The sequence below is a fragment of the Thunnus maccoyii genome, chromosome 21, assembly GCF_910596095.1.
Source record: "Thunnus maccoyii chromosome 21, fThuMac1.1, whole genome shotgun sequence".
In the NCBI taxonomy this organism is placed as follows: Eukaryota; Metazoa; Chordata; class Actinopteri; order Scombriformes; family Scombridae; genus Thunnus; species Thunnus maccoyii.
Window position 1 is genome coordinate 19,332,785 of NC_056553.1, and position 17,284 is coordinate 19,350,068.

The 17,284-nt window shown below is 38.3% G+C and overlaps 1 long non-coding RNA gene across 1 annotated transcript; it reads right to left on the reverse strand.

The window, feature by feature from the left end:
* Positions 1-216: 216 nt before the first annotated feature.
* On the reverse strand, positions 217-16,418 carry LOC121887768. The gene is made up of 3 exons (XR_006093041.1): positions 16,266-16,418; positions 3,240-3,360; positions 217-540 (listed from the first exon to the last, which is right to left on the reverse strand). It is a non-coding gene; the product is annotated as an uncharacterized LOC121887768 (long non-coding RNA).
* Positions 16,419-17,284: the final 866 nt, after the last annotated feature.

The window sequence follows — 17,284 nt, forward strand, 5'->3', positions numbered from 1 at the left end:
GAAACATTGGGGGCTTAGCCCAGCCCAGAAATCTGGGCTAAGTTATTGGGTGAAAAAAGATTTTCACCCAATAACTGCACCATTTTACAGTTATTTCAGAGTGAAATTAATATAAAATGTGAGACACTGTGCTCTACCAAAAGGTTCTGGTCAAGCTGGCTTTCACAAGATGAAATCAAAATAAACAAAGCGAGTGCAATCTGAGTTCTCATTCAGCTTCCTTATTATTTTTATTTTCAGCAACCTGCGAAAAAATAAAAGCCTTGACGTGAATGAAATAGTCATATACTAGATTGTATGTTGCCGATTGCTTGTTCAGTTTTGAAAACTGACCAACCCTGGTCTCATGGCTTCTGTTGCTATTGTGTGACAAGGCCTCCTTTTGAACTGTGACAAACTGTGTTAACTCTGTGTGTTGTCTGTCTATCTGATACTCTCCTCTTCTTCACCTCTCCAGCAGCTCTTTTGGTGTCTCATCTGTCTGTCGCACTCCTCATCTCCTCTGCTCTCTCCTTCTGTTCTCTTCTCCTCTCTCCTGTCCTGCTCATAAAAAGGATGCAATCAGCAAATGCCAACCAAAATCTAGGTGGATGAAGTGAAAGATAATGTTTTACTCAAGTTGACGACAACTATGCTTGTTACTGTAAGTGCAACAATACCTTCACGAGTAAAAAGATAATAAGTACTTTATCAAACCACCTGTTCAACAAGCATTAACATGTAAACAAGCAATATTTTCAACTGCTTTGCCCGCAGTGTCCCATCTACCGCCAATATATTTTACACAACCACAGCGCTTGCTAAGGTACCATGACACATATCTCACACAGAAACTGAGAAACACCCATTTGATTTGTATCACTATGAAATCAAGAGAATAACAGGAGAAATTACCAATTGGGAGCACAACAGGAGAAAGGGTTAAAAACAGGGAGACTCCCACTAAACTCGGGAGTGTTGGCAGGTATGCATGAATGACACACAGAGGACTCAAAACGTACTTGCTTTTTTGATCAACAATATCATATTTTTGAGGGGTTTTAATGCACAATATGTATTTTCTGTCGCTAGGGGTCTCTCAATCAAAACAATAACAAAAGACAGAGTGTGATGACGTAAAGTAGCATGGGATCATGGGAGCTGTTGCCTCTATTGTTAAACAACCAGCTTCTTCGGGTTAGGATTATTCCAGTATTCATTGTTCAGGATGTGTTTACCAAGAGCCGAATTATCCACAGAGGTCTCTTCCTCTCCAGAACAAACAAACCCGGTGATAAAAACAGGTGAAAACACTGAATAAAACAGTTTCACGTAAGAAATCACTGTTTCTCTGACGTTGTTTTGCTGGCACCAGACATCCAGTAGGGGCTGTAAACTACTTAAGATCCAGATAACTAAGATCCAGACATCCAATGACTAAAATCCTTCATCCGGTTAAAAGATATAGTTAAAACCAACCAAGATCTAAAAAGTTTATCATAAAAATGTGGCTTAAAACAGAATAAAAGTCGATTTATGAACAACCACAACACCGACATATTATCTTGTATGTGTATACTCTTTGGTAGGCACCATTGTGGCTGACAGACACAACACGGACGCATGCATCTTGTGCATGTATACTCTTTGGTAGAGGGGTATTACGCCATTGACAGGCGGCCAAATGAAACAGATCGTTACCTTGATTAAAATTACTGATTTCTTTTGGTTTGAAAATTGTTGGAAACGTATGTGATAATGTAAGTACACAACTCAACTAAATATATAATGTAGGTCTAGTTGTTTTTAGATATTTTAATGCAGAATAGTTACATATTATAGCTTTAATGCATGATCAGAATAACAGGTGAATAGATCCGGTGCTATTCATAAAACACACACCCAGGCTGATATGACATGGTATGACAGCATACCTCATAACTTCTACTCAACCCAAATGAGCTAAACAAATTAGTCAAGCATATAAATGAAGTACATTTACTAGTTACATCTTGAAGTGGTCAAAAGACACCTTCTGAACTATTCCTAATCACCCAAATAATAACAGGTGCATGCAAAAAGGTCCTAAAACACAATGAACTTGCCCCAGTATTTTGCTGACTCTGCAGGGTGAGAAGCAAATTGATAGTTGAGGCTAAACGCTGTTCCACTTGAAAAGATAACTTGTCAGAAATGAATTTGTCCCCTGTGTTTAAGATAAGGAAAAAGGAGGGTCAGTAACTGTTGGGCCAAAACAGCGTTCAATTTCACGCCAATTCTACCAACAGTACCAGTCAAAAGTTTGGACACACTTTTTCATTCAAGTGAATGGGAAGGTGTGTCTAATGGGATGAAATGAATGGAAATGAATCTGACCATTAAATATTTTGCTGATAAATTAGGTACACATGAGCATGTGCTACTCAGTGCTGTTGTAAATGCACTGACTAAATAAATCTACATATAGCCATATCTATTAAAATATTATAATGGCTGTCATGGTCAAAGGCACCTTTCTTTGAGTCATCTTTTATTCTGCTTTAAACCTACACCAATGGATGTGTCCAGCACACACACACACGCGTACACACACACACACTCACACACACATATATCATCTCTACCATACACTGCAAATGCCCTCCAGACACAGGTTTCATTTGAGCACATTCATTACCTTTTAATTGCCTCTAAATTGCAATGTGACCCATCACATCAATAACACTATCTTTGTAACAGGAGAAATGAACCTCAGTGGGGTTACAATGCGTATATATGTGTGTCCGTCTTTGTATGCAAATGCAGGCATGCAAATAATTGTATATATGATGTTTGGGTGCAGGACTGGTATTTTCCTATGGAGCAGTTTAATTTCTCAAGAAAGGAGGACAAGGTGTGTGCAGGGTACAAACAGTAGCTGATGCTGTGTGTCCCCAGCTGGAGTCGTCAGCATGTTTTCAAAAGGAGCAGATATTACCACGATGAAGGTGAATCAAAATGTGTTTCAATTTAATCCCTTATGATTACACACTGTTGTGTCCTGCCTAAGCTTGCCAGCAATTCTGATCTTAAACATTCCCCATGACCTTCAGTCTGTTCAGATGTGGCATCCTGCTGGCTGAAGCCCTTATACAAGAGGATTTGATTGAAACTGCATTACCTATCACCAGGAATTTAACAATATTATATTCAGCATATTCCAACCAGAATGCCAGGCAACATAATTCGTTGAACTCAGAGAGCTTCTTGAGAGTTTGTACCTGAGTGGAGGAGTCTGGAAGATAAACAAACAGATCTCTCTGGGTGTTGGAGGGAGCTGTGCTGCAGGATGTTAATTCAGCATAGAGACCTCTGATACACAAGTTAACCTGTATGTGAACTCTGAGGTAAAAAAAAAAAAAAACAGCCCAGGTTCTTTGAATTTCTAAGCATTCAAATTACTACTATTTTTACTTCTGCTACTATTACTTTTGCTAATAAAGCTACAGCTGCTAATACTACTAATGCTGGGACCATCAAGAAATATATACAGTAAAAATTTTAGCATTTTATGAAAACCTGAAGCAGTAATATATTCAATTTTGAGGAACACATAATCAAATGTAATATTCATGATTACATTCATGATTATTTCTCACTAAATTATATTATGTGCACAGCAAACAGTAACAATCTATCAGTATTCAGGATTTATAATTTGATTAAACTGTCAGATAATTGTGCATCCATCCAGTAGCTATAAACAATTCAGTGCGAGGTGGGGGAACACAGTAACGAAGATGAAGCAAATATTTGTGCAAACGAAGGAAATGTTTCCTTCATGCACTCACATGCCTTTGACAGAAAAATCCACAATGATCAATATCATCGCAACTGCACCGAGCCAACTAAACAGTTTAAAAATAACCACTGAATTCAAATTTGCATAAAGCAACATTGCATACTGGCGGCTACAAATGGTGGCAAGACTGATTTTTATTCATTTGATTTAAAAGCCAGAAATCCTACAAGCTGAATTCAGTAAACTGCTCGAGACACACTCATGTTTACGAGCCTTGTTGATTTGTGACCAAAAAGGCAAAACGTAGCAGCATTGAGCCCAGCTTTGACTCTCTGCTATTTAAGAGACACTTTGGATTTCCCTCTGAAGCCGTGTGTGATTCATCATTTCTTGTCGGAGGAGAAGTGTTCATACCCAACAGCAGAATGTTATTTGGGCAAAGAGAGTGAATTTTTAGAGTTTCAATTAGAGGGGATGGGACGTTTCTCTCGTTGGTAATGTATTATAAATCATCCCCATCAAGAGATTAAATCACTTACTATCTCAAAGCCCTCATGCAGTACTGATAGTATGTAGATTTTTCCTAAACATTCAAACAGAGAAGAGAAGAAAGCACTACAAACCTCTAATATGTGATGGACACTCTGCTTAAGCTTGCTGTCTACATGAACCACATGTCTATCTCTAGTTTGGGTCATACATTTGGCTTTGAAAAAGGAGCCCTTTGAAAAACCCGGAGTCTGGGAACATGCTAACGCACGCAAAAAGGACTGAGCAGCTGTACCAAATCAGATCAAGGCATTCACAGTTCAGAGACATAACAAAATCCTTTTTTTTCTGAAGAAAGCAGTAATACAGTAGCTCATGATCCAAAAAGTCACAGGAAACAGAAAAAAAACTCTTTTCCAGCAGCATCTATTTAAATGCAGGTAACCTCTACTGCTACGGCCAAACCTGGCACTGAGTTTACAGTCCCTCCAGCTTTTCCTCAAATCAAGCTCCTGCAGTGCAGTGCCACGCCAGACATCCACTCTGAACTCTGGCCATGTTATTCATTACAGCACTGCAGACCTGTGCTGTGAGTTGCATACCTGCATCGTCATTAGCTTTGAGTATTGCCAGCCACAGAATTAATTAAAATCTAATATAGCCTTGTAAACAACCTCCACACATGCATTGCAGATATCAGTAACTGGATGGTTAAACTCAGAAAAATCCAAGATTATTATCAGAGGTCCAGACTCATCACAGAATTACACTCCCTCCCATCTTGGTCCCCTCTCATCTAACATTTACAGAAACCTCAGTTTTACCTTTGATAACCACCTCAACTTTGACCAGCATATTAATTCTGTTGTCCAATCATGTTTTTACCAACTAAGAAAAATGTTTCTTAGTTGGACTTCTCACACAACAAAACCTCAATAAACTTCAGTTGATTCAAAATGCTGTGGCCAGACTCATAATCAGGTCCAGCAGGAGAGATCACATCACACTGGTTCATTTTATTTGCACCCAGTCTAGAGTGGATTTTATAATTTTAATGATCACTTTTAAGGCTCGTAGAGGGTTAGCTCCAGAATATATAACTGACCTCCTGACCTCCTACGAGCATGAATGCAACCTGAGGTCCCCTGGTAGGTTATTCCTGGCCATTCCTCAGTCAAACCTTAAAACTAAAGGTGACCGGGCCTTTTCTGCTCAGGTCCCTCGGTTGTGGAATGACCTGCTGGAGGAGATCGGGGAAGCTAACACATCGTCTTCTTTTAAGTCACTTTTAAAAACTCACTCTTAAGAATTGCTTTTTTATTGATTTTACTGTTTGTTTCATTATCTTTTGTTGTATTTTATCATAATATTTTATTAATTGTTTGCTTGTTGTCTTTTTAAATTGTATGTAAAGCACTTTGTAACTTGTTTTGAAAAGCGCTATATAAATAAAGGTATTATATTATTATTATTATTATTATTATTATTATTATTATTATTATTTTCTGGAGAATGTGAGGTTGTTAAAAGCAAATCAAGACTGGAGCCCCTTCCTGGATCTGAGAAAACTACTTAACCATGAGGTGCAATTAAGTGAGAAAGAGAAGTGTTACCTGAAGGTGTGCGGGGAAATCTCCAGTTACACTACACATTTTGTTTTGCACTCAGTCTGTCAGCACTCATATCTCAGTGTTTGACACTGCGGTGACAGGCAGTTGTTCAGGTTACATTTTCTGAGGGATTGCTTCTGTGTAAAGAGGCTGATCCTATGATGTAATATTGCACAAACAGTAACTACTATAGCAGTCCGAAAGTTCACTTATTTCATTTCTGAAATTTTGTTTTGATTTTGCAACTTTGGTGCTAAGAACTTATCGCTTTGATGCCTCTGTACTCAACTTCCCAGATAACACCTGTCAATCTCCGTGTCCAGTAACATGATGTCCTTTTCCTTTTGATGAAGACTGATTTCCTGTAGCCCTGGCTCAGTATCCAGATCTTCTTCCGTTTACTCCAAACAAACTGAAAAACCATCACTTGTTGGGTACAGGTAGATATTTCAAGACACTGAGGGACAGATTTATATCCATGAAAGTGCAAGGAAAATTTGCATTACACCTTTCATTCAATTTGCACTCTCAATCCGCATGTAATTAGCACCTGATTTACTAAGACATCTGGTAATTACATAGTGAGTAGGAGGGATCTGTGGAAGATATGCAAGCTCAGGAAATACATGATAGCGGTGCTGAAGTAATGAAATAACATTTACTATGACCATAATTCAACTCCACCTTAGAAAGATTATTTAGGATTGCGTTATAGTCACCATTTGTGTAAAGGTTTGTAGAATGCTGTAGGATTCATTAAAGAAAATGAAAAGCAGATGGAACGGCATAATAAGATGCAAAAACAAAGTATAGTCCAGGAGAGGCTCAAACTGGAGCAGGAAGAGGACGTAGATGGCAGTGATACAGCTTATGTGTCCCTAGATTGAGAGAAGAGCTGCAGCCAAGTACACACTAGAAACGTTTTATCATAAGGAAAAACCGATAGACAAAGTTGTCATGATTAGCCATTCAGTGACAGTCAGGTTCAAATTTAATGAACACAACACAGCACACATTTAGCACACAAATCTCATAGCCACTTATGTACCGGACATGAAACACGTCTCCTGGGTCGCCGTTGCCAATCCAGCAACGCAGGGGTTTGCTTTGGTTATCACTGCTCCCTGGCTGTGCAGCAAGCACCCTGCAGTTTCTCTCATCTCAACTCAAAAGTCTGTCCATCCATAAGTCCTCCCTGTTTGTATTTGAGAATATTTGAACTGTGACACCAGTATGCTACATTCGAGCAAAGACCGGCAGGTAACTGACATCACTTTATCTTATACCCTAGTAACTGCAAGCCTTTTTGTTTTTTTTATGAGGCAGTTATTTCATGCCACTGCATCTATGAGAGAGTCAATCTAAATTTGACATTTCTCTGGGATGACTCACATTAAACCACAGGATTAGAGTCAGAAACGCAGTTCTGAAAAGTGTGAGTATTTTAAATCAAAATTCAGAGATTCGGAAGAATTTGTGGAAAATAGTAAACAATCCTCTAATGTGTCCAAATTAACAATTATTTTTTCAGTATACTTTTATCATTTTGGCACTTTAATCAAGCAAAAACAACAGCTGGCTGTTAGATCTTTTGTATTCTTTATTTGCTCCCTTTCAGAAGTTTTTATTGTGTTTTCGTCAAACACATTACTTATCCATGTGTCCGGTGCTATTTAACTGTTTTATCCCGGCTTTGATTATCTTTGTTTTCATGTTTTTTAACTCTTGTCACATGTGTTGGCATGTGGTGACTATTGTAGTTTCCCCTTTGGGGATCAATAAAGTATATCTAGGACAAAACAAGACATTTGAGGACATCAACTTGGGCTTTCATAACTTGTGATGGGCATTTTTCTTTTTTTTCATTTAGACAATTAATCAATTAATTAAAAGAATAATAAATAGGTTAATTGATAATGAAAATAATTGTTTATTTTTTTTAGAAAACTGAATTCAAAATGTTCTAATGGTGATTATAAATGGAGAAACTGATTGATTGAAAAGTATGTTTTCCCAGAACAATCAAACACTACTGATCATGTGAATTAGCTGGTCCAAAATGATTAACCTCATGATAATACAAGATTAAGTCTTAAGACCTGCGATATCCAGATGGCTCATGAGGATAAAAATAAATTGTGGAGGCATTTATTTTATTGAAAGATAATACCGCTGTCTTAGAGCCAGATACCTTGAAATGCATGGAAGCACCAAAAATATCACTAAATAAGATTATGTAGTGATTTCATTTCTCAAGTCCAAGTCCTTTACTTGGCTCGCTCTTTCCTCCAGGAGCTGATTACAAGTTCAAGGAAGGACTTTGTCTTGCTTGGAGCCAGTAAAGGCCACAGCCCTGTTGATCCATAAGGAAGAGGAAGTGGACTCATCAAAGCCTCCCAAGCTCTTTGAAGCTACCTTGTTCTGTCCATCTCAATCCCTTGCAAGATACAGCAGTGAAGACAAGATGAAAAGAAATAGTTTCAATAATATCTCTCCTCTAGGAAACACAGCATACTGTGTAGAACTCAAGATATTTAGATTGATATTAATCTGAAGATTTATTAAGTGTTGTACAAAGTTAGAATAATTAGAACCTTTGCATTTTCACAGACTTTTGTCTTTAAACTCATGTGTGACAGAATGAGAATAAAGCACTAATTAGTTGGATGGAAAGTGAGTAATATGAGCAGCTTTCTTCTGGGATTACTTCACAGAAAAAGTTGAGAATTTCAGCTCACAGACAGTTTTCCCCCACATGTGGAGGTGTTGATTACCTTTGCACATAGCTCTTGTTAGTATGTAATTCATTTTTGTCTGGCCCTCAGGTATTAAAGAGATTGTCTAATATTTCCATCTTCACTGCTTCAGTTTCTTGCACAAGTAATCACTCCGGGCACTACTCCCTTTCTATATCCATCCACATCTTAAAGTGACTCTGAAATCACAATTTGGCTGTCTTTGCCTCTGCCTGAACTATGTTAAGCCACAGTTCACTGGTTATTTATGGTTACTTGCATGATAGCTCCCCACACTCACACCCCCACCATGACTAAGTAGGCAGCTGAATATTTTATTCATCTAGCATTCTTCTCATCATCTAAGTCTGGGGGAAAAAAATGCATCGCCGGAATCAGGAATCATCCATGATCCAGGAAGAGTGATAAAAAGGAGGCTATATATAGATGATGAATTACTATCCCAGGGAAAACAGCTTTTTGAATATTTCATGGGACAGACTTTTACTTCTCTGGTGGAGAGAAAGAAGAATTCCCTTCCTTCTTCAAGAAAAGTTCCAAAATAGAACAATTAATGACTTTATCATCCTTCTATTGTGCCATCTATACATCCATTAACTTATTATAGACAATGTCTGAGTGTTCTTTATTTTATTATATTTTGAGAATCCCTGTATGTCTTTCATGTACAAGTAGAGTCTTCACTTTGCCAACTGAAATGGCTATGAGTTTGTGGCAAAACATCAAAAGCAAACAGGTGTTTATAAATCTGCTGCCTCTTGGATCAGTGCCTAATTTCCATAAAATGATGCATTAACATTTTCACTGAATATTCAGCTTTTCTACAAGCACCCACTTGGTTGGTCTTGTTAGTCATTCAAATGAAATTATAAAAAATGCAGAACGGTATCGCGTCCAAGAGACAGTGCAGTGTCCTACACGTCGGCAGCATATGGTATTGGGACTACCACTCATTCAAGCGGTTGATTGATTGGTACGCCATTGCCATTCGACTGTCAATCACGCTTTTTCTCCATTGTATGAGCCCACCAGACTCAAAACAATTGTAAATATAAATATTCATGACAGGCCCGTGAATATTTTCTTCAGTGTTGTTCTCATGTTGTCTTTGTTCTCCACTGCGCTGACTGCTGGGTTTCATGTGAATGTCAGGATAACTTACAGTTTGACTCTTTGTCATCTTAAAGCTACTTCTATGAAAGTTTCTTGTTGTTATTCACGCTACTGTAATTCATGCTATTTTTCTCATTGTTACTGCAACACTGGTGCCAACAATTGCAGATGGTAACATATAATCTTTGTCAAAACATGTTGGACCTCTGTTGTGTAATGTTTTTTCTAAATATAAGTCAAGATATTGTTGCCTGTTTGGATGTTAGATGGAAGGAACACACGCCTGATGTGAATTCACAAGATCAGTCTAGTAAGATTGCTTGCTGGTGCACACAGCATGGCATGAGGCAACCTGTGACAGCAAAGAAAAACCCCTCTGTCAGCTCCCATGATTACACAGTTCCGCAATAATGCAGCCCTCTGTCCTGTGTTCTGCTTTCTCTGCAGCCTTGTTAAAGCCAAGCACAACTGCAGACTTACATTGAAGAACAGTGGACACACAAAGATCTCTCTTTCATGTTGCGTCAACAGAAGACACTTTGCAATTCACCTGGTGGTCAGCAGCTGGAGGGGCTGTTGATTAAAACAGCTTCCTACTTCCACCAAACACCATCGCCCCTCTGTGAGTAACATATGGGCCACATTCTGGCTTTTATGATACAGCACGAGGTAACTTGTTAATGCCCATTCCCCCAGTCAGAGTTATTCTGGGGAAATTACAGTCACGTCATCTTGTGCTACACTTCCTATGTGTGAAATAAGGTGATGATAGAATATAATCTGCAATTTCATAAATAACACTAAGGCCCCCAAAAGGCTGCATTTCTTTCCAGTCAGTGATTAACTATCACTCAAGAGGCATTTATCATTATTCATAACAGGATTTATTGTGCTCAAAGCAGAATGAAAGCCAGATGTGATTCTATTTTGCTTTAGAGTTACCTGAGCAACAAAACTTCGAAAATGAAGTTACAATGTTTTCTAACTGTTTGCTCAAAAACACCAAAGCACAACTAATACACGCAATTTCAATAGATGCCCTGTATATACCTCACTACTGTATCATTATAGGCATGAGTTGAATAAATAAGTCTTGGAAAAAAAGACCTTGATGTCAGCTGTGGGAGGAGTTGACAAAGACTGCTGGGTCTTACGATTCAGAAATGATTTTCCTGTGTTCTGTAACACTTCGGTTTGTATTGAGAAAGAAGCTATAAATTAATACTGCTCCCCATAGTAAGAACTATGAGAAATCCTTCCTTGAAAAGTTATTTCGAAAGACCAACAGCTGAAATGATGTAAAAAGGTAACAGTGTACACACACAAATATACAAGAGGTACATTTCCTGGTTCAGAAATGTTTAGAATGTTAGAAAATAATGTTTCACAAATGAGCTGCGGAAATTCAGCCTCTCATTAATTGTCGATAGGCTGCTTATACATCTTGTTACATCACACATCAAAGTCTTGGGTGTCTGCTTCCTGGCTTTGAATGAAAATAGTTCTGTCTACAGATCCAGATTTGAAAAGTCAAAATGACTTGTCAGCTCTAAAACTGAGTGTTTATCAGCCTTTAATGTCACAAAGTGAATGCATGGTGGCATTGCTTCACAGTTCTACTCAAAAGCGAGCTTTTTGAATGTCTAGGTGTATTTCTGTTGTATCCTATTCATTGCCATTATGTAGGGGGCAATGACTTTACTTTTTCACTGCATTTAGGTTCTGGTTTACCTCATACAAATATGTTTCCAGCAGAAAAAAGCCAAGAACATTTGGAAGGAAAAGTACTGTCACCTCAAATGGTTAACATTGGAATTGCTGTGAGAGCTGTTAAGACAAATGTTATCCATCACATTGATTAAATTCCTCTTAGCTGGTGTCCTTGGCCAAGTAAGTTTGTGTGAGCGGCTGTGGTGCTAACAGCAGTCCCATGGAGAGTTAGTGGATTAATTAGAATTGCACCAAATGGCCAGTCTTGTATAAGTCAATCTGCTCCCAGTTACATCACATGTCACCTTTCCTCCTGTGCCTCTGGTGTCCATCTAGTGTTTTAATGCCTTTGTGATTTGGTAAACTGTGTCTGTATCTGTGGCACACACTGGACCTATGTCCTATGAGAGATTTCAAAAATATCGGCATGATGTGTTTGATAAATAAATAGTAGATAAAAAGTTCTTAGCTTACTAGTAACTTTGAAACTAATTTTAAATCCATACTCCAGTGGTGGAAATAGCATATTAGAACTACAGCAGACTCAGTTGCCCGAGAATAACCCATGACTTTTATCAAACTCTATGTGTGGACAATAGTATGACAACATCTCAAGACCTTATCCTCTCCTGCCCATGTTTTGGCCTCTTCCTTGAGTTTCAGTGGCTGGTAAATTGCACAAGAAATTCACCAACATCTTCACCAAAGCATGATTTAGCCAGTACATGCAAAGCTACAACTGAACTATCAAATGCAATAATGAAGCAATTCAAAATACTGTGTGGAGAAGGGTAATTTGGACGTGTACAAATTCCAATTGGCACAGAGGTTTCTTCTACAAAACAAGCTTGAAGTCTGGCCAGAAACTACTTTTGAACTCTCTGGCCAGGTAACTGCAGAGTCATTATTGTTGATCTACCGTCCTACCAAGATATTATGGTCATTTTGTTCTGAAAACTTTGTTTACAGCCCCTTTGAATTATCATTGTATTCCTTTCTTTAAATATTTATTCACCTGGGTGAGGTGTGCTGAGCATGCATTTTAGTACAACTGCAGTCTTGTACTGTCAGCCATATCAAGATCAACAGAACAAATGGGTATGAGTTGCCCAGTTTAAGAGCACTTCAATAGTATGTAATGGAGGGGAGGAGGTGTTATATACTCAATCCCCCAGACTCTTAGATTTTCTAAAACTGTCCGATATCTTTGGACTAATAAGTTGTTATAATGACTGCAAAACAAGAATGATACAAATACGTTTCCAAACACTGACATCTGAGTTATTTAATATTGACTTTTTATTATTCAAACTTATGCTACAATACACCAGCAAGCTTTGGCACAAGTCCTGCGGTGGCATACAAGCAGCTGCCTGTTAATTCATTTCATCCATATGTTCAGGAAGGGTTCAAAGAAAAGATTTCCTTTACACGATTAGTCTTCAGTGGGTGCGCCAACCCTGCGCTGGTATTCCAAAGGCACATCTTATCGCAACCCCAATCTCCATCTTAAGTGCCCTCGGGTTACGTTCATATTGAATTAGTGCACATCAAAGCGATTCCACACGACAAGCCTTTTAAGACTAAATGCTCTTTTAATTCTCTGATTACAAACAATTTACTCCACTGGGACACTGTTACCTAGATGAAAATGATGAAGATCCAATTTATCGCTGAAAGGATATTATATGAAAATAGCACATTTGAATGGAATGAAAGATGAAGAAGAGAGCTGGCATAGTGTACTGTCACATGCTTGATAAAGAATTTGATCAAGTACATTAATTTTAAAATTTAAAACAGACAGAAAAGCCCCTGCAAACGCCAGCAAACAATTAATCAAAATTTTAAGTAGATTACAAATGTTTTTAGAAAACTACTTTGTGGCCGCACAACTGTATGTGTTGTACCTTTTGTAGAAGTCCTAATGACTATAGGACCCAACTACAGGGGGCATTTAGAAATCCTTATGGTAACAATGAGTAAAAGATGAGAAGCTCCTCATATTGTTTGCTTAGGAGTCAGAATCAAAAAAGATACCAAAGCTTGAAACCACTCTGTCTTTGATTTATGATTGTAAAAGGCAAGGATTTATACACAAACCATTGGCTAATAGCCCTTTTCAAAAGGCTAATGCTATTAACTGCCTATGAGAAACAAATGCAGATGGATGCTAACATGACTGTCAGTATTGTCTTCAGAAGATGGATCACATAGCTGTCTAAACAGCGGTTCGGTATGAGCCTTGAACATTTGTCAGAGTTGGTTATACCCCGAATCGCTTGGACAGTCGGCATCAGTTGTTGCAAGCATTCAGTGAGATTGATTCATTTTAAGGGAGAATTGGGCTCCACCAGTCACATAATCTTGATTAATGTGACAGTTTTGGGAAAGCTGAAGAAAAGCGCTCAGACAGATTATTATTGATGAATATTTTTCTGATGCTGCCGTTATTGTAGACCAACCCCATAAGAACTTACACATACATTTTAAGTACAAAAACCTACCTTGGATTAGCTATGTACCATAAAATGCCCTGTCTCCTTTAGCTATCTTCCTCCCCCCTTGTCATTAAGCTGCCAATCAGAGTTAGGGAGGGGCTTGGGATCCAATCAATCAAGCTGATTGGGAGTGTCAGGAAGTAGCTGTTATAAGCAGCCAGAGGTTGCGCCTGTTGCAAACATCATTTAACCGACACAGCATGTTTAGCCAGCATAATAATTAGGGTAAAGTTCTTGCTCATCTCCCCTCTTAAGCTTCAGACTCAATGTAACTCAAACTGCTAGACTGTGTGAATGTCAACACTCATACTCTACTTTGATATTTTCAGTCCCATTTACACTGGAAGAGATACTGAAACTGACAATACTAACATTTTTGTGTAAATATTGAATAGGTTAAATGAAATGAAATGCCAAATGTAAACTGTACAGGCTATACCAGAAATGCCAGGTGACACAAGACTATTTTTTCTCTGAAAGGTTTGGACAGGGTTTAGTCTTCCTCTTGACTATATAGAGGGCAGTGTTTGTCATAGTGTGGATACACAAAACTAAACTAATTGACCAGTATAGCCCGACCAATACAGGTTTTTTTTTTACAGTATAGTATATTACACAAAGGTCTAACACACCACAAACATCCTCCTCAAATGCAAGGTTTAAAGAGGCTACAAGTGACAAGACTAAGCACTGCAAATACTAGGAGAATTTATGTATAATATGATCTCACCAAGCACAATGACACTGGATCCTTTTTTCAGTGCAATAACAAGTGCAAATTAAAAAAAAGAATCCTTCTCTCAAATGATACCATCACATGATGCATTAGTGACATCGCCCGCTACATTGTATACTAGCTCAGTGAGTGAAGAAATTAAGATTGTCTTTGCTATTTAATAATCAAGATATATCAAATGTTGCTCCATTAGTTGTCTGTTGAACATGACATACAGCTCCATGAAAATATGTTATTGTGCTCTGCCTGGAAGGAACTCTCACTAGTTAAAACATCTTGCACAAGCTTGAAAACTGAAATATTTGAGAAAGAACTGTAAAAACTCTGGAGAAATGTGACTGGATGTGCCACCCATTAACATTCTCTTCCTACAATGACTGCTTTTCCAGACCTGTGGATGCATTGAGAGATCTACAGCTCTCTATTGATTGCCCAAAGCTTTTATGAATATCTTTCACATCTACATATCTCTATGAAAAGACCTTTTCCTCAGTGATAGTTATCAAAAACCAATACAGATAGTCCAGTAGAGAATAGCTTGTCCATTATTACGCCAGCAATCTAGCCTGATGTTCTAGCAAGTAGGTCCACCAATCTCATTAACTCAAGTTGTTAAAGAAAGAAAATATGCCAGCAGTAATGTCATAATGAATAACTAATGTGAAAGACTATACTCAAACAGTTTTACTGCTCTGCCTTTTCTTTGAGAGAATAATGTGATGATGAATATGGCATACTCACTGTAAAAAGCAAATTTAAATAGCTAACTCATGTTCATTTGGGCCCAGTCTGATATTATAAACCAATTCTGCTCCAACGGAGGAAAGGATTTGCACAGGAAATTATGTCTTAACTTCAAGGAAAGAACCTTGCATTGGCTTTGGCATTGCTATTGCATTCCTTATGTTCAGTATACTGGGTTAAAAGGTCTAAATTTTCGCTTTCTCATTTTTCTTTTCCCGTTATTGTGCAATTGTAGCTGCATTTGAAACATCCACATCTATGATTTTCCAGTTATCTAAAGAAATGAGACAAATAGCACCAAACCACAAAATGGGTCATAAATAGAAACATTGGCCATAGCCATCTTTTTAAGTGCTGTCTTGATCAACAGAGGTTTATTTCTTCATTTATCAAGGTTACTATGTTGATAGTTTCATAACTGTAGAACAGGTACTTCCAACAATAATATCAAGGTTATGAACACAGCTTACAGCCAGAGAGAGTGCAGGTTTGCATTGATCACGACAGTGGCCGGCTTGAGTAGAGAATATGACCCGAGCCCCTAAGACATCTCTCCATCACTCCTCCCTCCCCTCTCAGTTCAACCAGTGCTGTCCGTCTCCCTGTGCTGTCAATAGAGCCTGATGGGCCTTTTAGACACTTATCAATATTTAACCAGCCTCCCCCATTGACTCAGCAATTACCGCCTAATTGATTTGAGATTATCATCAGCACCATAATGGCAGTGTCGGTCAGCGGCAAGTGCTGATAAAAATCCATGGTGTAAAATTAAATTATCTTTTTATGCAACCAGTGTGTGAAGTGGGGTGTGTGCATGTGTGTGTTAAGAATGAAAAGTGACAGTACCGTGTCATGGTGGGTACCTCCAGACTTGTGAGGTCATTCTCAGCTGCTTCCAGTGACACATCCTCTTGCTGATGACGTGATGAAGAAGGTGCAGCTTTCACCTCAGCTCGGTGTGTACACACACACTGGAAGTGTTTTCCCTCTCTTCACTGGCAAGGCTGAAACAAAGACACACCTTTGCATAAGAAAATTGTGCATGTGCTGTATTGGAGTGATGTGAGACTGTAACTGTGATACACAAGGCTTAAAGGTGATGTGAAACTCACATAGGTGAACATGAGGATGTTCTTCATCTGAGCACCATTAAAGGTGCAATGTGTAGGATTTTGTGGCATCTAGTAGTGAGGTTGCACTTGCAACTAATTGAACACCCACAACCCCCCTCCCCTTCCAAGTGTGTAGGAGAACCTACAGCGGCCACAAAACCCACAAAAAACGCAAAAGGCCCTCTCTAGAGCCAGTGTTTGGTTTGTCTGTTCTGGACTACTGTAGAAACATGGCGGTGCAATATGGCAGCCTCCGTGGAAGAGGACCCACTCCTTATGTAGATATAAAGGGCTCATTCTCATGTTACAAAAACACAACAATTCTTATTTTCACGTGATTATACACTAATTACAACATACTTATGAATTTATATTCCATTTGTAGCTTCTCGTTCCACTAGATGGTACTAAATTCTACACACTGCACCTTTAACCTACAGACTGTTCTTCTAAACTTAATGTAGTTCTGTCCCTAAACTTAACTGCTTTAACAGATTGAGTTGACAGGGTTAAATTTTGTGCTTTTAATGAATAATATAAAGTGTTAATTGCCTTGCAGACACATCCTACACATGTACCAGCTGGCATATTGTATCTACTAGAAGGTCATTAGTATTGAACAGACAACTGCATTTTTTCAGTCACAACCTTGCCATATTTGCATGCCTGTAATTGACTTGGTAAATAAACCCAAAAGATTTGACTGGGTTAGCTGAGATGTTACTTCCTAAACATTTTGAAAAAGAAGCAAAA